The sequence below is a fragment of the Acinonyx jubatus genome, chromosome C1 (assembly GCF_027475565.1).
Source record: "Acinonyx jubatus isolate Ajub_Pintada_27869175 chromosome C1, VMU_Ajub_asm_v1.0, whole genome shotgun sequence".
Lineage (NCBI taxonomy): Eukaryota > Metazoa > Chordata > Mammalia > Carnivora > Felidae > Acinonyx > Acinonyx jubatus.
The window spans coordinates 180,486,872-180,511,786 of record NC_069381.1 but is presented as its reverse complement, the minus strand read 5'-3'; the positions used below and the strand labels follow the sequence as shown (position 1 = coordinate 180,511,786).

Below are 24,915 nucleotides of genomic sequence, written 5' to 3'. Positions count from 1 at the left end.
CCCGTGCCTGCAAACCTCTTGCAAAGTCTTCATGGGCTCCAGGGGTCCAAGGCCGCCTGGGTAAAGCTCAGTACTCTAGAGAGGCAACGTTGGATGGGCTGATGTCATCACAGCTGGTGGCCTGCATTCCCCTGCCCCTGTAGCCCCATCAGTTGGCCAAATATGGGTCACTGGGTCACCTCAAGTGTGAATGACAGACACACTAGTCAAGTGTCATAGGCAATACAGATTGCTTTTGAAGGCTGTGCTTGCATTTTTGAAAAACTAGACTAATATGTGTTAAAACTTTAACTTTTGAAGGTAAGGTGGAGGGATATGTAGAGGTCTTTATATATGTTCTCAGTTAAACATGTTGTAAATTAACTAGCCTTTAATTAGCTAATTCATTAACATTTCTTTCATGATCTCTGTGTTTCTTTTTTTTTTTTATGCTTATTTTTGAGAGAGAGAGAGAGAGAGAGAGAGATACAGAGCATGAGTTGGGGAGGGGCAGAGAGAGAGGGAGACACAGAATCTGAAGGAGGCTCCAGGCTCTGAGCTGTCAGCACAGAGCCTGACACAGGACTTGAACCCATGAACCACGAGATCATGACCTGAGCCGAAGTCGGATGCTTAACTGACTGAGCCACCCAGGAGCCCCATCATGATCTCTGTGTTTCTTCAGGACAATTATAGTATGTCAATACTTGATGATAAGTTGGTTTTGTGTGTTTGAATATTTGGGCAGCTTATCTCTGCAACTTTTGAAGCTTTATTTGGTGTTCATGAAGACTTCCTCTTGGGCATGTTGAATCAGGTCTCTACGTGCCCTCCTTATGTTTCACTCTGTGCAACTGATTGAGTAATAGCAGGATGTCAGTAATGGTGTTCCTCATTAGATTTTAAAATTTAATTAGAATTTGATGTATTGGAAAGCTAATTTCTTTTTTAAAAAAAAAATTTTAATGTTTATTGTTTTTATTTTTGAGAGAGAGAGCGTGAGCAGGGGAGGGACAGAAAGAGAGAGGGAGACAGAATCTGAAGCAGGGTCTAGGCTCCAAGCTGTCACCACAGAGCCTGACGCAGGGCTCCAAAACTCACAGACCGCGAGATCATGACTTGAGCCGAAGTCGGATGCTTAACCTACTGAGCCACCCAGGCGCCTCAGAAAGCTAATTTCTTATATTTGAAGACCCAGATCCTGCTTTATACCTGATCTTTGACAAACCAGTTGCTTGCAGGAGTACATCTGACAGCAACTTTTGTTTGTTTAATTCCTGAATTGGCTAACACGTCCCCTGATTTTGTAAATTGAGAATTTATATTCTACTGGGCAGTTACTTTACAAAAAACGAGGTGAAATATCTGGATATAAAATTCAGAGTGATGTATGTTTGCACGTGTATGTTGAATGGATCTGTCTGGCTTTTCCGTGCAATGCCACAGTGCTTCACCAGCGTTGAAAATGGTTCTTCGAAGAGAATGCTGGGATCTGATGACTAGCATTGCTGGTTCCTCTCTTGCTCAGCTCCAGACCAAACAGAAACATGCATCCTCTGCCAAGTATTCTGTGACGTCACAAGGCAGGCCCTACAGCACCGTGGCTTTTTCTTACACTTTTCCTTTTTGGGCTGCGGGAGATTTAACCTCTTTCTTGACTCTTCTGCCCCCTTTTTTCAGTTAAGGGGTAGCTATTAGAGTATATAGGGCATCCAGTAGTATAAAATCCTTTTTAAAAAAATAGATTTTATTTTTAGAGCAGTTTTAGGTTCACAGCAAAATTGAGCAGAAGGTGCAGAGTTCCCTTATACTCGCTGCCCCATCTCACCCCTTCCATCCCCCACTATTTACACCCAGTGCCAGAGGGGTGTGTTTGTTACATCCACGCACCTGCGCTGACACATCATTATTATTCAAAGTCCATAGTATACGTTAGGGTTCCCTCTTGGTCTCGTACATTCTGTGGGTTTTGACAAATATTTAATGACATATATCCGCCATTATCGTATCATACAGAGTAATTCCACTGCCCTGAAAATCCTTTGTGCTCTGCCTGTTCACCCTCTGTCCCCCCTAGGTCCTGGCAGCCACTGATCTTTCCATTGTCTCCATAGTTTTGCTTTTTCCACAATGTCATGTAGTTGGATAGATTCTTTTTAAAAAGGATATAATAGGATAAGAAAATCTGGGAACTTCAATGAATCTCAGAGAGTTTCTATTATGTGGCCTTTTCATGCTTATCAAAATTTGGTATTTTCCAACAGTTTGAATGGAAACCAACTTGTTCAGCTTCACAAGCAAAAAAGTACTTTGCATTGTTTAAAGTCAGCTTAGATATTTCTGGGAGAAGCAAAGAGAAGCATTAAAAAAAAATTCAAGGTGGAGGAAGTAGAAGGACATTTTTTTCTGTCCTTAGAAATTCCTTAAAGAATTCTTTAAGTCAACTTCGGTTGCCATTTTGATAGCATTTTGGGAGATCCTGGATTAAATAAAAAGGGATTGCTTTCAAATTGAGAGAACTGGTATTAAATAGAAACAGGCTCAGGTGGAAGGTGGAACTGGAATCTGTTGAGGCAAAGATGTTTAGAAAGGATAATGTGCTTTAATGGTGCCATTGGGGAACTCTTGTAGAGCAGCAAATGTAGACCAGGTGCAGTGGTCAAATGGAAGTGTTCTCTCCCTTGTGCAGAACAGGTCAGCTTACCATTTTACTTTGTAAATTAAGGGGTTAGTACTCTCAGACTCTCCCAGAGCTAGCTGTGGGTCAGGCTTTTCATGTGGGAGATGGAATGGTTGAATTGCTTGCACTGGTACTCAGTGATGAAGCTGGCAGAGGGTTCCCAGAAGTGACTACACTAAAATCTCTCCTTTTTATCAGAATCTGATACTATGTCATTTTATTGATTGAAAACATTTTTTTAACATTTATTTAATTTTGAGAGACAGAGAGGAGCAGAACATGAGCAGGGGAGGCTCAGAGAGAGAGAGGGAGACACAGCATCTGAAGCAGGTTCCAGGCTCTGAGCTGTCAGCACAGAGCCTGATGCGGGGCTTGAATCCACGAACCAAACCATGAGATAGTGACCTGAGCTGAGCCGGCGCTTAACTGACTGAGCCACCAAGGCGCCCCATCATTTTATTGATTTTTTAAAAGCTCTGTACAGGTTCTCTATCAGCCATACATGGGTTTTTGTGTTCTCTCCTTTTTGTTTTTCTATAATCCACTTAACCAGGGTTTATTTTGCAGGAACTTGTGAAGGGGGCATGCCCGAGACTAACAAACAGTCCAAGTCTTTAGGGCTGTGACACTAGGCTGTTAATAGCGTAAGAGACTCTTGGTGGTGGAAGTAAGTCATAAAGCCACAGAAGGGTGTAGGTTCTTGTGAAAGTAAAAATCTACTTAGCATGTTTATGAGAAAGGAGCGGGAGTCATTGCTCCATTAGAGCCAAGCAAGCATTAAAGCTCCAACATCCAGCTAGACTATTTCCCATAGTTTAGCAAACCACTTTAACCCATGGCTTCCCACACTTTGCACCGTTTTCTCCAGTTGCTCTATCACAGGCAGGGCTACTGTGTATGGATCATGACCCAGAAGAGGAACAGGTTGGAGCTCCATGCCACAGGTAGCATTTTATGGCATTGGACCTGCTCCATTGATTAACTCTTAGCCTCCATGGTCCCAGCCACATTCTCACAGGAGGAGGGTTTGTGGAACTTGTTGGTGGACATTTTGCAATGTGACTCACCAGGGGCCATAAGGCCTTATGTAACTCAAACTCTAACTTTTCATCACTTCCTGCAGAATGTGTTGTAGAAGGATTGAGGGATTTGGCTAGAGGCTGGTGGGTGATACTCAAACTCACTCAGGATGTGAAGTTCCTGGGTGGGCTTTGAGATGCACATTTCTTGGAGTGCCACAAAACTGAAATTTCACCACTTCTGTCTTATGAAAAAGGCCCCGCTTCACTAGCAGAAAATAGATTTCTATTGTGGGTGTTGCTGGTCTTTATATCTTAAAATTTAACAACTTAAAATTGTGTAAGGAATCATTTCTAGGATTTCATTTAAATACACATGTAGTTTTTGACCACACGTTGCCTTAATTTCTTGTGAGATCTTGTGGTGGTAGGTTGCTAAGGTTGTAGAGAAATTAATGGGAAAGTTACAAAATACAAAAGAGTAAATGCCATATATTATTTTATGATGATGATGATATGATTATTATTTTTTTATTTTTAGAATTAGGAAAAGGACTCCATTGTTCAGTTTTTGTGGTAAGGCAATTCGGACCTGGTCGTAGGATATTCTGGGGGAATGATAGTTGGAAACCTCTAGAACAAATTGCAGGGAAAGCTCAGAGAAATCCTGATAGCCTGCCAGAGGCCCAAGGGACTTTCATTCATTCTCTTCATGCAGTTCTTTGATGTTGTTTGTAAATGCATTTCACTAAAGTGAGTTGCATCTCTTAATGTCTGTCCATGTTTGGAGGTACTTTGGGAGTTGGTCTTATATGAAATGAACGAACATGTTACACATTTGTTCATGTGAGGTTACTGTATTTTCTCCAGAGAAATGTAGATATTTCAATAGTATAATTATATGAAAGCATCTTAGCTTTAGTTTGCCTGTACCCCTCAATCCAGCAAGGAGACAACATCCTGGACATTTTTTTGGAGATAACTGTCTTGCAGTCAATTCATTTTCTTCCTCTTGGCGAAATGGGAGTTACTTTGCTTAATTAAAACCGGAAAACCATTGTCAGCCCTTGTATAAGGCACCAACCCCTAGGTAGTTCACATCAAATTTCTTTTGAGGCTGGTAATTTTCAAAGCCAGCAATAGGATGTAAAGTAAGTCTTTTGCTGAATCTAGCAGCAGATGTGTTTGGAAAGTGAGGAAATGATGTTGCTAACTTGCTAACTGTATTTTGAGGGATAATGTGATGGGGTGTAGTTTGACTGGTATTTCCTCTTTTAAAGAAATGCAGGCAAAGTTTTTCCTTGGAATTTAAAATGTATATATTACTCTAAAAGCCTCCTGGGAATTTGAAACTGCTACTTGCTTGCTTATAACTTTCCCTCATTTTGTTCCCAGCAGTGGAAGGAAAGTTTAAATCTTGTTTCAATCTGTGGTAAACTTTCTACAGCATGATACTTGTTGGTCAGTGTTGATTCTAAATCAGTGTTCTGTCTAAAACCGTATAAAATGATTCTGATACAATTGTAGACACTAAAACGTCTACCATGTTTTCCAGTGGAATGTTTTTACTTGGAGGCATTGGAGAAAGGCTGAAGGGGCATGGGGAGGGACTGTTACTGCTCGTGTGTGTGTGTGTGTGTGTGTGTGTGTGTGTGTGTGTGTGTGTGTGTGTGTGTTTTGAATGCTAAACTGAGCTCAGTCATATATGAAGATTGGATAAAGGTAGTTCAGTTCAGAGAGTTCCAGGCGGGGATGTTGGAGTGGTTTTGATGGAGCACGATGAATCCTGGGTGTGTGGGGCAGATCCAAGGGCCACCCCGGGAAGACGAAAGGCATGACGTTGGGTATTTTAGCAGGTTTGCAGGAGAGGGATTGAGCCCAGCTTTTTACTTTCCTTTTACATCCAGGGAGAGTTTTCCTTTTACATCTGGGGAGAATGAAGATGAAACACTTGGAGTGGAATGAGCAGTAATTAAAATAGATGGTGGGTAAAATGGTGGAAGTGGGTAAGTTCTTTGAGCAAGAGGAGAAGCCAGATGGATGATCAGTGAGAGAAGCCCCTACTTTTCTATGCAGAGAACACTAGGGCCTCTGCTTTTATGAATTAAAAACATAGCAGCTTTCAGATGATTACTTGGCAAGTTAACTAGTGGTGCTCTATATCTGTTTTATATCTGAATTATTTTTATAATTCTCTTGGTAGTTTTTTTTTTTTTTTTTTTTTTTAAGAGAGGGAAACATCATTGGAATACTTCTATGGAAGAGTATCTTTTGTGTAAGTTTCTAAGTGTCACTCAGATTCCCCCTCACCCAGGTTCGTTTCTCCCAGGTGGAGACTGGTGGGAGAGTTTGGCGACCCCTGTCTCAGAACTTGGTTACCCTTCTCTGACACAGCCCAGGTGACACCAAACTATACTGTTTAAATTTCCTTACAGTAAGACCTAATCAATTTAAAAAGCCCATTATGATGAATTCCCTTGGGAACAAACAGAATGGCATACAATTCATTTTTCCACTCAATAAATATTTATTGAGTCCAGTATATTTCATGTCATCTCTGGGCAGAGCCCCTAGATATAGTCTGTATTGACATTTCAGTATTAATCTTTGTGTTTCCATATAAAGCAATTCAAATAAGAACTAATAGTGAAACAATGACTAGCATGATGTGCCTTTTTAATTATAGTAAATATTTAATGTTTCCCTACAAAAGAATTGTGTTCATAACGGAAACTCAACTATTGAAAGCCCAACAAATTAAGTACTTGGATGACAATAGTTGTCAAGAAAATATGTATTTTAATAATTGGTAACAATTTCTCAAAAAACGCTTCAAGTAACAATGAAGTCATTGGGATCCCTATTACCAAAGTGGATATTTAAAATTACATTTCTCTCTTGCAGCTGTGTTTACAGCAATAAAGGGGCAGTAAGGGTCGGGGGAAGGTAAAGCTTGGCAACTGTACCAGGCTTATGTAGGCCAGGGCAATGTCTGAAAAGGGAGGGGTGTGGATCTTGGTATGGAGAGATTTCCAATATTGTGCTATTCCAAAAAGTAGCTCAGTGATATCAAGATTGTATTCACTTAACTCCAGCACCAAATGTGGTGGGTTTTATGGAAGAGAAAACACCGTTAATGACTGTCTTTCCCACTTGGCCGCATCTATCTGTGGACAATATGCTGTATCCCCAATTCATTGAAAGGAAAGGAATGTTATTCCTGGAAGTATTTTTATGAGCCTGGAGAGCCCATGTTGTGAACAGAACCAGGGCTTAGGAATGAATGTAGAGAAGATTCTAGTAGTCAAAGACTTTTTCAATAAGGAAAAACATAATCTTAGCTGGAGAGGTTTAGGAAGATAGTAGCAAGATAGAATAATGGAAGCAGAAAGGATAAATATGTTGGGAATGGATTGGTAACATGCAACTGTTAATTGTAAGTTAACCTGTTAATTAGTGGTTGACTAACATGGGTAGCTGTGTTTATCAAGCGATAGTGATACTCCTTGGCAGCTCTTAACTTTTTCAGCAGTCAAGGCAATGAAAGAACAGTTCGTGGCCCACTGAAATGTCATCGGTGTGGCCTGTCAAGACCGTGAACATGGCACAACAGTGGCTGAAGGCTTCCACACTCCGTCTCTGCCTCCGCATAATCTGCCCCAACCGACCTTAAACCGTGGAGTCAGCTCGAAATCTCTCCATTTCTCTGTTGAGTTTGTGGTTCAGGCACAGGTAACTGAAAACAGATGTGCTGAGTGCAAACGGCTAGCGTTCCCGTTGAGCTCTTGGTGATGGGGGATGGGGAGCGAACTGTGCCTTTTGCAAACCTTGGTGCTTTTGTTGTGTGTGCAGTTTTCCCATCTCAGCAGTCTCGGTCCACATTCTAGCCAGATGCTTTCCTTTTTGTTTCTTGGAGGCACTGCTGCTGAGGTGGAGGGGAGCCTAGCCCCCTTATTCTTCACACTGATCTTTTTTTTCCCTGTTGCTGGTTTCCTGTCTGTAAACTGCACATAGCCTCCTGGGACCCAGGGTGATTTTTTCCAACCTAGCAATCACCTCTTATGATTCTTCTGTTAAACACTCATTAAGCTGTTCAACAGCCCTAGGGACAGAGTGAATTGGCAGACCTGTCACATGCCCGGGGTTAAAAGAGAGGGCAGTGATTGGACACCAAGGAAGAGAAATAAGATGGTTTAGAGACAGAAGTATAGCATAAACCCTAAGTCCTAGAGAGGACCAAATTCTTAGGGTGCTGATTGCTGAAGTGATGGCAACAAACCTCAGGGCACCATGAGAGGGGAGCAGGGGAGATGCTGGGGAGGAGGCAGTGTTCCCGGGGTTCACAGTCCAGCTGCGGCAAGGTGGGAGCATGTGGAAGCAGAGAAGCCACAGTGCAGGACAGCCCATGTACAGGGCGGGCCTGTCACTCTCATGGCAGTCGGGAGATGGGGGTGAGGAGAGTGTCCAGGGAGGGATGTTTCCTGAAGAGCAGCTTTGTGGAGGATATGTGATTTGAGCTGTTGTTGTTGTTGTTGTTTTTTAAATTTTCTCAGTGTTTATTTTTAAGAGAGAGAGAGAGAGACAGAATCTGAAGCAGGCGCCAGGCCCTTAGCTGTCAGCATGGAGCCCGATGCGGGGCTTGAACCCACAAACCATGGGATCGTGGCCTCAGCCGAAGTCAGACGCTTAACCGACTGAGCCACCCAGGTGTCCCGACCTGGTTTTTAAATGCCTCATGGTAGAAGATTGACAAACTGGGAAGAAAGAGGGTGGGGGCATTTGGGGTGGAGCTCAGCAAAGCAAGAGAGAAGAGGTGGGGGTCTCTGTGCAGGATTTCCAGGACTGTTTTGACTGGAGCAGAGGGTTTGCACAGGAGCTGCGGGAGGTGGATTGGAGAGAATGGACTGCGGTGTGCAGGCCCCTTGGAAGATGTCTCGGAGGTGTGGATTCTGAGCAGAGCCATGGAAGACTTGATCAGCTGTGTGGGTTGTGCAAAGTTGTGTTTTAGGACAAATAATCTAACCATGATATACAGTAGAGAAGCAATGACTTATTTACTGCCTAGACTGTGCGATACAGTTTCTCAGCCATCTTCCAGTTAGAAATGCATTTTCACTGTGTACAGGCAGGGCCCCTGGCATTGTATTAGGAAGTGACCCTCACAGTCTTGTTAGTTAGGAGAGGGAAACGCTTTATCACGTTCTCTTAAATCCACAGAAGCAATATTTTATCAGTCTTTGAAATGTGGTCTGAATGATGGATATGCAATCGTCTCTTAAATACAGCACTGCTAAGCTCAGCCCTGCAATCATGTGGTTATGAAATATTACCCAGCCTGAAACCAGAAGAAAAAACCCTTGAGCAGCCTGACCTGCTCACAGCACACCATATGAGAACCTAACCTTTGAAGGGACATGGAAAAACTGGAGACTGCATGAAATGCAAATGAGAATTCCATGTGGAGACATTCTCCTCTCCGAGTTTTTGGTATTTTCTTCTCTTGAATGTTTGCTCCAGACCACACCACCTGTTTCTGCTCCAAATGTTTCCAAGGCCAAAGGTCTCTGCTCAGAGATTTGAGGCACTTGCTTGCTGCTGACCCACATTTCATCCCTGAGGGAAGGGAAAAGGATGAAGAGAAGATGGGCAGAAGGGACTTTTAGTCTTTTTGGTTAATAAAAGTTAGGGCCACAAAGCAGTGCCTTGATTGGAAATCTTCATCCAGAAACGTCTGGTCTCCTGGCAATGTACCTGGAAGTTGGAGGGGCCATGGGAAAAAGGTATAATACGTTGGTGTTAGTCTTGCTCCAGCTTAGCAGAAGAAATTCGCATTGCCCACGATAATGCGCAAAGTAGTTTGGTCCTGCCTTACCTGCATTATCTTTGCCAGGTCAGTGTAAGGCTGATCCAAAAGAAGCCTGAAGTCTGATTTTGACTGGTTACCACTGGGTAACCCTGCTGAATGTGGCTGGTCAAACCACAGTTTTATTCATTGCAGAAGCCAGGTCTTCTTCAGACTGTGGATCTGGGGTTTTCATCATGGCAAGACCATAAATCAACAGAGGGAAGGAGCAATGTGGAGCCAGTGAATTTTCCTTAGGGTCCTGCAGACAGAGGAGTAGCCATTCATCTGTCTCTGACCTGGGACCTCGTATCCCCTGTGACATATTCTGACTTCCCCTTTGGTTCACCAATCTCATTTCACACTCATGAAAAGTGAAAGTCTTCTCTGTTTTCATTTCAGTCTCTTTTTCCACGGATAATGTAGTAGCCATTACACGTTGGCTTATAGTTATAGACTCTTTATTCTTTATATATATATATATATATATATATATATATATACACATATATATATATATGTGTGTGTGTGTTTATTTTTGAGAGAGAGAGCAAGAGCACATGAGCAGGGAAGGGACAGAGAGAGAGAGGGAGACACAGAATCCGAAGCAGGCTCCACACTCTGAGCTGTCGGCACAGAGCCTGATGTGGGGCTCAAACTCACGAACCGTAGGATAGTGACCTGGGCCGAAGTTGGACGCTTAACCGACTGAACCACCCAGGCGCCCCATATAGACTCTTTATTCTTAAGTGATATGACAAATCACTGATTTAAAGCATACATGGAACATACCCTGTGTTATTGGGGGCCCCTCCACTGCTTACTGTGATTGCCCCACTCCCAGGTCACCCTCAGCTGCTCTCATCTTCCCACCCCTCCTACCCCGCCTTTCCAAAAGGCTCTGGAGATATTCTAGGTGGTGTGGTCCCCAGGTCAGCGGAAACAGCACCACTGCAAATTGTTTGAAATGTAAATTTTAGGGCCCTACCCAGAATCTATGGGCTTTGGAAACTCTGGGGGCCGGCCCAGCCTTCGGTGTTTTAACAAGCCTCTTAGGTGATTGTGAGGCAGACAACATTCTAGGTGTGTGTGTTTTTTTAAAGTTTCTTTTTAATGTTTATTCTTGAGAGAGAGAGAGAGAGAGAAAGAGAGAGAGAGAGAGTGAGAGAGAGAGTGTGAGTGAGCTGAGCGGGAGAGGGTCAGAGAGAGAGGGAGACACAGAATCTGAAGTGGGCTCCAGGCTCTGAGCTATCAGCACAGAGCCCAATGCCGGGCTCAAACTCACGAGCAGTGAGATCAGACCTGACCTGAGCCAAAGTCGGACGCTTAACCAACTGAGCCACTCAGGCACCCCTACATTCTAGGTGTTTAAAAAACAGTTAACAACCAATGGCTTATGAAGAGCCTTGATCTTTCCCTTTTCAGTGATAAAAATAAGTTTTGTATCTACCTGGATGTACATCCAAGTTGTAGAATAAAAACAGAAGCTGATGCATTTCATCTTCATTCTACTCATTGTTGACATTTTCTGTATTAGAATGGGGAAGCTTAGCACTTTGCAATTTAACAGCTAGTTAAACACCACTTAACCCCTTAGCACTAGCCAATTGCTTTTCCTCCAAGCCTGTTTCCATCCCCACCTTCCCACCAATACCCTCCTGATTTGTGCTGTCACTCACTATTAGGCTAATTTGCTGCTCTGGAGACAGTATTAAGGTGGCTCTCTGATTAGGTGGGAATTGATTAAGCAGAAGCTGCTTTATTCTGTTGCTAGGTCAGTGGAAGCAACGAGAAAGGTCTCCTTCTAAGCCGCCTTCCATTTTGCTATTGCCTCAATTAGGTTGCTTTTCTGTGATTCGTGGCTTATTAGCATTGGTGACTCCTGCATGCCCATTTTCCTTCTAGAGCCTTTCCAGCCGTATGTGAATAATACAGTAATAATATTAGCAGTCCCTAATAACGATAGTTTCTTGTTGTTGTCCTGAATGCTGGTGACAGGTAAAAAGCAAGATGAAAATGCAGCTTTTGGATAGAAATCGTACTTGTTGAAACTCCTTGGGCCTTTTCCCATACTCACCTCCTCTCCCTTCCTTTGGACCAGGTCCTGAGTATTATTAGCTGGATGGTTAAGCCCTGTCCTTTGGGCTTTGCGGCCTGAGTTTGAAACCTTGAGTTAAGTTACTTGACTTCTCTAGGCATCAGTATTTTCTGTTGAAAGACCTGGGCAGGAAGGGTATTTACTCCAGAGGGGGTAGCTTGGTGTTTTGACGGAGATAATATATGCAAAGGGCTTCTGCAGTAATGCTCCCCAGAGATGAGGCTCCCTCTCTTACTGTTTCTCAGACCCTCACTCTAGTAAACCCTCTTCTAGACACCCCTTGTAGGCTAGTGTCTCCCTTTCTTGAATTCTCTAGGGTGAGAATAGGCACTTAGTTGGTTTCTTTTCCTGGCACTTGACAATTATGCTCCTGATGTTATACTTAAAATTTTGCCCTTCCCTTTTAGACCGTGAGCACCCCAGGCTAGGTGATGGCTTGGTGCACCCTCTCTCCTCTGTAGCTGTGGCTACCAAGCCTGGGTGAGCATCACATTCACCTGGGGAGCTTTGGAAAAAATCCAGATTCCTGGGTTCTAGCCTCAGAGAACATTTTGGTGAGTTGGAATTTAGGAACATAGATTTTTAAAAAACGCAGTATATTTATATTTTAAGTAATCTCTTTGCCCAATGTGGGGCTTGAACTCACAACCCTGAGATCAAGAGTCACATGCTCTACTGACTGAGCCAATCAGGCTCCCCGTAAGAACCTAGATTTTTTAATGATTGCCACAGATGTTTCTGTGGCAGGTGGGCCTCAGACCCCAGTTTTAGAACCAATTCTGTGAGGCAGTAGTTTCCAACTCTGTCACATTCAACATCCCCTTGTATATGTTTTGCAACATCCTCTTTACTTCCTGAAATGAAACTCATAGATAATAGACCTCACTTACATGCAATATTAAAAAAAATCACAAGACTCCAACTGTATATAAAGGAGGAAAAAATGAAAATAATTTATAGCTTATATTTTAATATGTATACAGCTACATTAGAAGACATAATGAAATAATCAGATAAATTAGGTTTAAGAAATATTCAACTGGGTATTATCAATAATTTTATGTATAAAGCCTTAGAAATAAGGGCTAAATAAATCTTTTTATGTTTATCACTAAGAATAAGACAACTATAAATGTGGACCAATATAGGTTTGTTACAGAGGTGACTCAATAATCATGAGAGACATTCCTGAAACTATCATCATTTTTGGAGATGACAAAAAATTCTTGGTAAAGTTCTGAATAGAATAAATACATCCTCTCTTGATTTATAGGGTAATCAAATTCCTAACAAATTTAGTGTATTTAGAACTGGACAACATTTTCTATGAAATGCATAGTTAAGATCTGGACTCAATTATATAAACTTTGTTTCTTCACCTTTATGGAAGTTGTATGGGACATGATCAAGAGGGACCTTCTAGAGCATTGGAGGAGTCTAGCATTCCTACTCTCCCCTCCCCAGATTTCAACAGAGCCCTGCAACCACTGTAACAATCAAAAGCTCCTCATCCAGTTCCAAAGCCCCGAGCAGCAGTGCCACCATGTAGAATCACAGCTACAGCGATAGAAGAACCTAAACTATGATCAGTGCACGGGAGTCCTGTGACCTCCAGCAGGTTGCCCACAGGACATTGTGTTCTGTACGTATTTAGTGAATATGAATGAGTCACCAGACTTTGAATACCTGAAATAAATGGCATGTATGCAAAACAACAACAACAACAAACCCAGCAAAAGCAAAAAAAAAAAACAACAAGAAAATTTATGGGTGTAAAGTTTCTTTTTTCTAAACCAGAATTGGCCTCTGCTCTTAGTCACATTATAGAAACCCTGGGGTACTTATAAAAGCTCTGTTGCATGTTTGGTTCTCTGGAAGCAGATTCTGACGTGGAGTTTGGGGTGTGAGATGCTCACTGGGGAGCAACATCTAAGAAGGGAAGGAAGCATGACTGGGTAGAGGAAGAGGTTGTAAAGGTCTCAGCCAACCTGGTGGGAAGCCCTGTGGTGACTATTTGCAGTCTCGGTGCCCTGCTTTGTGCCAGAATTGCAGGCCTCTGTCACCAGACGGGGATCGTCACATGCAGGAAGGCAGGAAGGGGTGGCCTGGGGAAAGCTGCTCTTGGCAGCTGAGGCAGACCCTGAGGGAGCTGGTAGCCGGAGGTGGTGCACTGCCTGCACCCCCAGCGGCTTTGGGTGGCAGTCCGCAGACAAAGAGGGATGTGGGCGGCTCACCTCCGGGCTACTACAGGGTTTGTGTACATCCTCACTCTGCCTCACAGTAACCCTAGGAGATAGGCGCCGTTATCATTCCCACTTCATAGATGAGGAAACTGAGGCTTGGGGAATTTTCACTCACTTTCCTGGTGTAAGTACCTAACTGGTGTCTCAGTGAGGACTGGATTCCGGGCCTTCCAAATGCCAGGTTCCCTCAGTGGGTTCACATGGGGTTGACAGTTTTCCCTCCCTCCCTCCCCTTTCCTGTGGCTGGTGGGAAGTGCTGTGGTCCTTGCTGGAGTAGGACACCTGAACTGCTAAGCCTGTCTCATTCATGGTTTGTTTTTTTTTTTTTTTTTTTTTTTGTGGTTGGATGAATAGCTTACAGGTTGATTGGCACAGTGAGGTAGAAATATCTGAGTTCTTTCAAATTCCCAGATTTTATCACTTGATCAGCTTAAGGAATTAATTAAAAAAAATCCTTGACATGCCTGATTGCTGCTTGTTTTGTGATAAGATTTTCCTTCCAGGTTGTTTCTGGCATAGACAAGGACATTTAGGGGCTTTTGAAAAAGAGTGCCTTGGGCCTTCAAGATATCACTTCCCAGGCCCCAGCCAACTGGAGTTAGCGGGTGAACCTCTCTCTGCCTGGCAGGTGCCTAGGAATCTGAGGTGTACTCCAGGAAGCCCGGGCCCTCCAGGCACACAGGCCTGGTTCCCCGCCCCACTCCCTCTTCCTCTCTCTTGCCAGGCAGCTTTAGCCCTGGGCTCTCAGTGACCCATTGGAAAGGCTTTCAAATAATTTCCAGGTCTCCCAGGGAGAACTACTGTCTTTAATCAAAGGCAAGCCATTTCTGCTACTGTGTGTTGGAATAACTGGCTTTTTAACAAATCAAATGAAGATGACTGCTAGGTTTGAGGTCGGTCATAGGCAAGTCCAGTGGATCGTAAGCATTATTAACTCCAACACATGAAATAAACACAACAGGAGCACAGCTGTTAGTAGGATAGTTTAATGTTTTTGAGGCCAGAATTCTTTTAAAATAATTTAATTTTTAAAAATCACAAAAGATAGGGGTGCCTGGGTGGCTCACTCGGTTAAGTGTCCAACTTCAGCTCAGGTCATGATCTCACTGGTTGGTGAATTCAAGCCCCGTGTCAGGCTCTTTGCTGCCAGCTTGGAGCCTGGAGCCTGCTTTGGATTCTGTGTCTTCCTCTCTCTCTGCCGCTCCCCCACTCACACTCTGTCTCTCTCAAAAATAAATAAAGATTTAAAAAAAATTAAAAGAAAATTACAAAAGATATACCCACTGTAACAATGAAATCTCCTGTCCCCTCCATTGCTGTCATACCATTAAGGACATCAGTATCAACGGTTGTAGGCATTTCCTTCCTTACCTTTCCCTGTGCTTATTCAAATATGTACCAATATATTCACCCACATATTTTCCCCTTCTTTTTCAATAAAAATATTCTAAACATTTCATAAATGTCTTTATCCACAAAACAGTATATTATGGACACCCCTTCCCCAGGTCAGTACATAGTTTCATAATATTTCATTGAGTCGATGTGTCGTGATTTATTCAACCGTTTTCTCTATTAATGGGCATTCAGGTTGTTTTCAGTTTTCATTATTAAAAACAATGCTGCAATGAACACCATTGGTTTTTTAAATTTTTAAAATTTTCAGTTTTTTATAATTTTTTAAAGTTTATTTTATGTATTTATTTAGAGAGAGCGCACACACAGCAGGGGTGGAAAGAGAGGGAGAGAGAGAGAATCCCAAGCAGGTTCTGCTCCGGCAGTGTGGAGCCTGATGCAGGGCTCAAACTCACGAACAATGAGATCGTGACCTGAACTAGGATCAAGAGTTGGACGCTTAACCGACTGAGCCACCCAGGCGTCCCTGAACATCATCAGTTTTAATAGTGCTTCTGCAGGTACTGTGAAGCTGGGAATAGGGAGATGAACAAGACAGAGACGCTCCCTGCTTTCTAGAGGTTTGTAGTAGGGGGAAGCTGTGTATAAACAGGTAAAGCAATGCATAAAATAGGAAATAGCAGTTAGAAGTAAGGGCTCCGAGAAAAATAAAGTAAGATGCTTTATTAGAAGAAGGGTGTCTTTCAGGAGGTAGGTTGAAGCTGAGACCATGGGATCGAAGACACAGCTCTTTGGACACCTGCAGTAAGAGTGCTCCAGGTAAGGGAGGTTATTTTCTTGTGCTCTGGTCACTTATCAATGCAGTTTGCCAGACAACCTTATGCAACTGTTGTAGCGGTTCACACTCCACCCAGCAGTATATCACAGGCCAGTTTCCCTGCACCTTCCTCAGCTTTAGGTGCTATTAGTTTTTCAAAATTTTGCCAATCCTACACATGAAAAATGGACATTTCCCTAAGTGCTAAAAGTTAGACAGCTTTTTCTGTGTTCATTGACCTTTTCACCTTTTTCTTCCTTCGATTGCTTATTCATTGACTTCTTCATTGCTTATTCAGTGACTTTGCCATTAAAAGAAATTGGGTTATCTAGCCTCTTCTGACCAGTGTGTAGATGCTCTTGGTTTACCAGAGCCTCGTGTGTCCTGAGTTATTTCCTCTTCATCTTACTGCTTCTGAGACTTCTTTTCCTTCAACATCAGAGAGATTCAGTCCTTGTTAATCCCTACCGATTATGAACCTAAGGCTTTTCAGAGACCTAAAAACATGTCTGCAAATCAAGAAAAAATCAGTTTTTATTAGCTTCTTGAAATCTAAAAGAAAACTGTAAAATGAAGGTGGTATATATTTAAACAAATGCCTATAAAACATATAACTTACGTCAATCAGTCACAACTCAACTCAATATATAGTTATTCATAACTCAAATAAAAGTAATGTATACTGGGTGTGTGAGGTGGGTATATTTTTACATTTTTAATATGGTGTGGGATAGGACTTCTAAATGAAAAAATGGTCTGTGGCTTCAGAGATTTAAGCCACCCTCATATCTCCCAGAATTCTTAAAAAGACAGCATTCTTTCTTGTACTTATCTCTCAGGTTCCTTGATTTCTCCTTTTCTTGTTCTGTCTTTAGTTTCTCTGTGTTATTACCTCCTGGTCACTTGGAAGTCTTCACTCGGGTTTTGCACCCTCCCACCCTGCCACTGGACTGACCTAGCTCAGTCTCTGATAGCCCCATGACCTAGTTCTCACCTTAGTTTGGAATTCTTTTGGGCTGTTGACCTTGGTGATTACTCCCTTTTGGAAGCTCTTTGGCTTTCTTGATTTTTTTTTTTAATGTTTATTTATTTTGAGAGAGCGAGAGTGAGCGAGTACACGCAAGCAGGGAGAGGGGCAGAGAAAGAGAGAGAGAGAGAATACAAGCAGGCTCTGTGCCACCAGCCCTACTTGGGGCTTGATCTCGCTAACCGTGAGATCATGGTCTGAGCCACAATCAAGAGTCACCGCTTAACTGACTGAGCCATCTAAGTGCATCTACTTCCTTGATTTTGCCCATTTTCTCGTAGTTTTCCTTGTACTTTTCTGATCCTTTCTCCTCAGTCCTTCACCAACTCAATGTTGGTTCCTTACAGATCCTTACCTGACTCTTTTCCTTGGCTAATTTCAGCAATTCCTTTGTCTTCAACTACCCTATTTGCTGCACACTGCTTCTAATCCTTTGTAGAGAAAAAAGAATATAAATTTTCAAAAGAATCTGCACATCCCTCCCACCACCACAAACTAAACAAAGCAAACCTTAAAAGATATTGCCTTAACCCAAGAGAGTACTTGAAAACTGTGATTTGCAGTTCATTACTAGGTTGTGAATGTAAGGGGCTGTGATTGCGTTTCTAGGAAATAAAATAGAAAATATTTTATATCATGTGTAGTAAGATATTATTTTGTGAAATTTTTGTTAACAATGTGTATTTGTGTGTGTCAGGACTGGTCTCATAACTGAGCCTTGTAAAAAAAAAATTAGGAATTTCAAGATGGCGACCACAGAGACCTTCACCATAAGTGGGGCCATTCTGAACATGGGACCCAGTGCAGCTGCACACCCATGAAGCCATGGTGTTTATGAACTAGGTTCAAAGGTAAATTATTTTCTTACTATGGGTCACAGGCAAATATAAGTTTGAAAGCCACTGGTTCTAATGTGTGCCAAGATTCATGCAAAAGGGTCTCCATGGGGGCGCCCGGGTGGCTCAGTTGGTTAAGTGTCCGACTTCGGCTCAGGTCATGATCTCACAGTCCGTGAGTTCGAGCCCCGTGTCGGGCTCTGTGCTGACAGCTCAGAGCCTGGAGCCCGTTTCAGATTCTGTGTCTCCCTCTCTCTCTGCCCCTCCCCTGTTCATGCTCTGTCTCTCTCTGTCTCAAAAATAAATAAACGTTAATAAAAAAAATTTAAAAAAAAAGGGTCTCTATGGACTCCAAGTGTGGAGTAGCTGGTTCCAGCTATTTGTGTTCAGGCACTCCTCTCATCTGCTCACCTCCACCTTGCAGCTTTCTTTGTTCCTGCCTCCGTGGGCCCAGTTTCTGCTGTGTTGGTGCCCAGCTGATTATGTCTGGCTCCCAGATCTCAGCTTGGTCATCTTTAGTTGTCTGTCCCCCTGCATTGTGTAGCGAGTCTGGGGAAACACCCTTCCCGTGGGCCCCTGGGGGAATGGCTTGGACACTGCCTACAACGAAATACTAAGGTTTCTCTTACTTCCAACCCAGATGTCTCTTCTCAGTGTTAGTCTATTTATTACTTCTTAGAAATTATACCTGGATGTCCCTCATGTCCTTCCGACTCATTTTCCACCTCACCTTTCCATCTACCTCCAGACCTGCTCTGACTTTTTTATTCATGGCTTTGGTTAGTGTCACTACTGTTTACTCAGTTGGCCAAGCTTAAAACTGTAGAGGTTATTCTTTATTCTTCCATTCTTCCTTGTTTTCCACCTCCTCATATCCATCAGCTGCCAAGTCTTGTCGGCTTGGCCTCCTACATAAATGCTTTGAGTCTGTTTTCTCTTCTCCAAGTCTGGCAGAGAGTCTGACTCCTGGGCAGGGCATACAAGGCCCTTCACCATGGTCCTCATCTGCATTCCATCCTCAACTCTTACCCTACCCCAACAACCCCTGCTCTAGCCACAGATCTGTTCCCCTAAGTTCTTGGGCTTCTCAGTTGTGAGCAACAGCACACCCTTTGTTCCCCGGTACATTTGGAAATGTGTGGGGCATTACATTTTAGTTATCATGATGATGGGAGGTTGCTACCAGCAATTAGTGGGTGAGGTCAGAGATGGCAAATACCCTGCAGTGTGTGAGGCAGTCTCTGAAATGGGAAATTGTCCCACCCAGAACTGCGGGAGGCCATCCTGTTGAGAAACAGAATGGTACTGTTTCATGCTTCAGCCCTTTGTACCTGCCATTCCCTTGGCCTGAGATGCTCCTCTTCGACCTCTGCCTGCAGAACTCCTGCATAGTTTTTGAGTTCCAGTTGAATCATGCCACCTACTTTCTGAAGCCTCCTGTGCCCCTTTTCACACCGAAGTTAATCAGTCCCCACACTTTGTTCCAGGGTGCTTGGACCTCCAGTGGAGCACTTCTTTGAGTGTGTCTTTCCTTGCAGAAGGGCTGGTCTTCTTCCACTTTGTACTCTCTGCAGCTAGCATGATGCCAGCAGGTAGTGGGTGTGCAATTAGGTAAAGAGAGTGGAACGGCTGAGGTAAATGAAACCATAGCTTTGCAGCCACACAGTTCTTGGATTGGGCTTTACTTGTTACACTTGAATTCTGTCTTCTCCTTCCTCCCCCCTTTCTCAATTGCAGCCTTTCTAACTCTGGCATGCGCTTCTTCATTACTACAGATTGGCTATCTTCCATAGTTACAGTCATCTGTGGTTCCTCGAGGCATCTAAGAATTGAAATAGATCTTGGCCATCTTTGCTCTGGAGGTGTGATGGCAGGAGTCACAGCTCCTGTTTCCAAGGCAACAGCCTTCTGGTTATGAGTAGAGTGCTTTTCTTAGTGGATCTGCATTAGCAGAGAGGAATTTTAGGGCTTGTATCTCCGTATGCAAACTCTCCCTGCTTTATTGCTCATCAAAGGCCAGTTTACATGGAGAATTGAGCAGGGCAAGATATTACTCTGCTCTGGCAATTCTGAAACTTTTTATTGAAGCATACTATACATGTAGGAGAGAGCATATATAATAAGTATGCATCTCTGTGAACACACCCATGTAAATAGTACCCAGATCAAGAAACAGCACCCCACATTTAGTGGTTTTTCGTGGAAATGTTGAATATTTTTTCTAATGTGCATTTCTTATTTTAATTAAGGATCGCATTTCTTTCCCAAACCAATCTTAATCTAAGATCTGCCATATAGATGCGTCTCCTCATGCATTTTCCCATTTTTAAATTTTTAATTAAAAAAAAATTTTTTTTTTTAATTTAAGATCATAGTACCTTGTGTGTAAGTTGGTGCAAGTGGGATTTTGGAGTCAGATCATTCCAAAGTGAATCCCGTCTGTCATCCATGCTGTGCAACTATGTATTGCTTGTACCCTTCGGGGTCTCAATTTCCTCACCTGTAAAACGGAGATAATATATTTCTTTTGCAGGATTAAATTGAGGAATAAATGAGATAATGAATGTGAGAAATACCAGCATTCCTGTGCTTGGTTCACAGAAAGTCAATGCATGATAGTTTCTTCTCTTTTCTTACCCAAGGTTGAAAATTGTCAGAGCCTTCCTGGATAACTGTTATCACTCCGTGATCTAGTTGCCTCCTCCTTCCCCTGACCCAATTTATCTCCAATGCTTGTCTCTCCAGGTCTGTCTTCCTGAACCATTATTGCTATATTTACTATTCCTTTCTCAAAAAGACAAATAGGTTTTCAAGACATGTATGTTAAAGCCTGGGGTAGGAGGACTTCAGAGGTGGTCTCCAGAGCCTCTGGCTTATCACCTGTAACTGCCACCTGGAGAACCGTGTTACTTCAGGGACTGAGTGTGTTGACCACACTGTAACACATGTAGAGAAGTGTTTGAGAGACATACATAGCTTTCTCCAGCCCAGTCTCTTGTCTCTTTGGTGAGCCTTAGGGTTTCTTTCCACTGCACTCAACCAGTGGCAATGTCCTCTCATTGATCAGCAGTTTGGGCATTTCAGACACACTTTGCCCTTTGGCCATGGAGAAGGTAATGGCCTTGGGCCATAGAGAAGGAGACAGTTGGCAGCCCTAAGCCCCTCTTTTCCTGTCATGATCTGCTGGGTTTCTGAGCCTTATTCCAACTTGAGATGTATGACACCTGGAGGTCCTGTACCATTTTGGCTTTGAGGATTCGAGGGGCTCTACTTTTAACTCTGGGACTCTGTGTGAAGTCAAGTCTAATTCTGCCTTTGTGTTCCATGTTGGAAAATGGGGCTTTGGTTTTTTGTTCCTAAGTTATAATTTCTACCTTGTACCTAATCTGTTGACTCTTTCTCAGTTCCTCCCCTGGTGACTTTACTATAGCTCCTCTAGAATGGCTTCCTCCCTTGGAAACCCAGTGTTGAGAATAGGGTTTGCACTCCCTACAGACTTCTCCATACTCCTGGTGTTTTGTTTTAGACATCCCTACTCTAGCCCTAGACCAGCTGCTTACTTAGACAGCCACCAGTTATCCGGGGCCATAATTTCAACTACCCTGCCTAATGGAACGATTGTCTGTTAGCCACTGGAGATGCCACACTGAGATAGTGTGAGTTCCTTTAGTACCTCTTGTTTGGATCTTGGCTGTCTGACCTATTACCTATCCAGAACTAGGTGGAGAATCAGGAAGAAGTCTGAAAAACAGAGCTTGTAATCAGCCAGTCTTAGATGTCACAAGATCTAAGGATTACATTCTCTACTCCTAGGAGAAGACCTCAGACCCTCAGAGTTTTATACTCGTATCTTAGACAAACTGCTGTGGTTCTCTGGCTTTTAAGCGCACAGTAAATTAGAAATAGCCAATTATAGGTGTTAATAATAGGGAGAAATGACAATGCAACAGAAAGAGAAGGGTAGGAAAAATGACAAAAGTACGAAAGAGCTGAAAAATTATGTAAAATATTCTGGAGTGATTTAGTATTTTAAAGCATACTAAGAACATCTTTGAAATACAGGCTATACATAGTAGTACGCTTTGCTATTGGCAAAATATGCTATTACAGCCCTTATAATCTTCTCAAGAAGGTAAGAAATGATACTACTATACATTTTAAGAAAATCTCCACCTGAAATGGCTAAAATAAGAAGCATTCCCACATTTATGAGGGCTAAATCTGTATTCTTTCCTCCATCTAATATTTATTGAGCACCTATTATGTCCCAGGTACTATTCTAGGTGCTGAAGCTGTATTACAAAGCAAAATGCAAAATCCCTGCCCTCTCAAAGACTAATCTAGAAGACTAGGCTATCCAGAGCAAGTAATTCTCCATGACCTGAGAGGGTCAAAGTTTTTTTTTTCTTTTTACTATTTTTAATAGATTATATGTAGGCAGTTTTTCTATGTTGTGAATAGATTAAATGGAAGAGATTATTTCTAGGACTTTCAAAATTGGCTCTATGAATGTCACATACCACGCTGAAAATCTCTTTGCAGGGGCTCCTGGGTGGCTCAGTTGGTTAAGCGTGCCAACTTCGACTCAGGTCATGAACTCACAGTTTGTGAGTTCCAGCCCCGTGTTGGGCTCTGTGCTGACAGCTCAGAGCCTGGAGCCTACTTCAGATTCTGTGTCTCATTCTCTCTCTGCCCCTCCCCCACTTGTGCAAAAATAAATGGGAAAAAAAATTAAAAAAAAAGAAAATTTCTTTGCAGCTTGACTTACCCTAGTTATTTCATTTTTCATCACAACAGGAAGTAGGAGGTGTGGCTTGTTTTTCTGCAGGTGGGGAAATGGTAGAATGGAGAAGTGTAGACTTGCCTGAGGTTGTACAGAGGTTAGTGGCACACTTCATTTCCTGTAGTGGAAGATTTCCCACTCCCAAGTTCAAGTCCCGGAGTTGGAGCCATCATTCAGTTTGCATAAAGAGAAAGTCCACATTTTAAATATGAAAGATGAAAAAAATGGAGTGATTTGTTTGTGTAATCAGTCCTAAAATGAATTCTTCACCCATGGCCTCTTGGTCAGGTAGCAGACTTGAGACTTGCTCGTATATTAGTGGCTTAACTGTCTCTCTTAAAGATGTAATTTCAACTGTAATTTTCTTCCCCCCCGCCTTCTCTCCAGCATGCTTATAGAATGCTCATAGCTGTTATCTGAGGCTTTCTAAATTATCAAAATGAAACAGCTACTGCAGCTTTTATTTTGGTCCCTAATCCGAAAAGACTGAAAATAGTGGTGTTTGGTGGAGAATTCTTTATTTTTTTTAGGCTTATTTATTTATTTGACAGAGAGAGAGAAAGAGGGGGGGGGAGGGAGAGAGAGAAAGAGAGGGAATATTCCAAGCAGGTCCTGCACTGTCAGTGCAGAGCTTGACATGGGGCTTGATCCCACAAACTGTGAGATCGTGACCTGAGCTGAAACCAAGAGCCAGACACTCAACCCACGGAGCCACCCAGGCACCCCATGGTGGAGAATTCTTTAGACTAACCTCTGGTTGGTCCTCTGAAAGACTGTGAGTTCATTGGCCAAGAGCTACCATCCCTCAGATAGGTTCTACTCACCCAAGCAGTCACTTTGCTGTCCAAGCACAAAGTCTTACTTACATACAGCTTTCCCCTTGCCTGTATCCAGCTTCTGACTTTCTGCTTGGAGAGTGAGCATTTGATTTATTATTTTTTACCGAAGGTAATTTTTGTGAGGGGATATGTCATATGCTTGGCATTCTGGACTGATTTTTAATTCTCTCAAATCAAATATGCTTTAAATGTTAGCCTTTGGAAGATGTGATAAAATGTTTTTGCTACTGGAGTTCAGGTTGTGAAAACATAGGTGGTTTGGATTAGAACTCTTAGGTTATACTGCTAATAAAGCCACAAGGTTGAACTATTATCAAAAATTTTTCTTTTGTTCCTCTTTTTAATATCATGGAATTAAGTACTCCTTCAAGTATTAAAGGAAAGTGACATCCATTGGTTTGCAGTATCCTCATGGCAGAATTTAATATACTCTGTTCATAGATGGTCTCAATTATAACACTTTCTGCATATGAGAAATCTGCACTCAGGAGTTGAATCACAAAACAGAACACTCAGTCATTTTTCATTAGATAAAGCAGAGGCAGTAAAGAAGAGAGAGAGAGGGAGAGAGAGAGAGCGCCCAAGCTTTCATTTTAAGACAGCTTTTACTTAAGGAAGTGCATTAGTGTTTCTGTGACTAAAATAAGGAAAAGCTACCTGGCATGTGGAATGGGTTAATGATGTGTTTACTCTTACTTGGGGTTTTGGCTAGAGTGAAGCTTGGGGTTGATATTGACCAGACTAGCTCTGTGAGGACTCTGCTCTGCAGGAGGCTCCCTGGATTTTCTCAGTGTTTTTGGCTGCTGACTCTTGAACCATTTTTGTCCTCTAGCCAACCATCATTTTCGTCCTGTAAGCGGTAATGACTATTGGGAAAGTTTCATATCTTTAAAAAATTTTTTTAAATGTTTTTATTTATTTTTCAGACAGAGGGAGACAGAGCATGAGCAGGGGAGGGGCAGAGAGAGAGGGAGACACAGAATCCGAAGCAGGCTCCAGGCTCTGAGCTGTCTGCACAGAGCCCGATGCGGGGCTTAAACTCACGGACTGTGAGATTATGACCTGAGCTGAAGTCGGACGCTTAACCAACTGAGCCACCCAGGCACCCCTCGTATCTTTTAAACATATTGTATAATTCTATTTTTAAAAATACTTTCTTTTTTAAAGAGCAGTTGTAAATTCACAGCAAAAATTAAGAGGAAGATACAGAGATTTCCCATATACCACCTGTTCCCACATGGGCATAGCCTCCCCCATTATCAGCATCCCTGATGGGGTTGTACATTTGTTGCAGATGATGAATCCACACTGACACCTTATTTTCTTTTAAGTTTTGTTTATTTAAGTAATTTCTACACCCAACATGAAGCTCGAACTCATGACCCCAAGATCAAGA

At 42.6% G+C, this 24,915-nt stretch overlaps 1 protein-coding gene and 1 non-coding gene across 10 annotated transcripts in view; one reads left to right on the top strand and one right to left on the bottom strand.

Annotated features, from left to right (window-relative positions):
* Positions 1 to 24,915, top strand: part of ANKRD44 (ankyrin repeat domain 44) — a 339,079-nt gene that overhangs the window by 19,301 nt on the left and 294,863 nt on the right. The gene's annotated exons all lie outside the window — the stretch shown is intronic.
* TRNAK-CUU (transfer RNA lysine (anticodon CUU)) lies at positions 12,240 to 12,312 on the bottom strand. Its single transcript has one exon. It is a non-coding gene; the product is annotated as a tRNA-Lys (tRNA).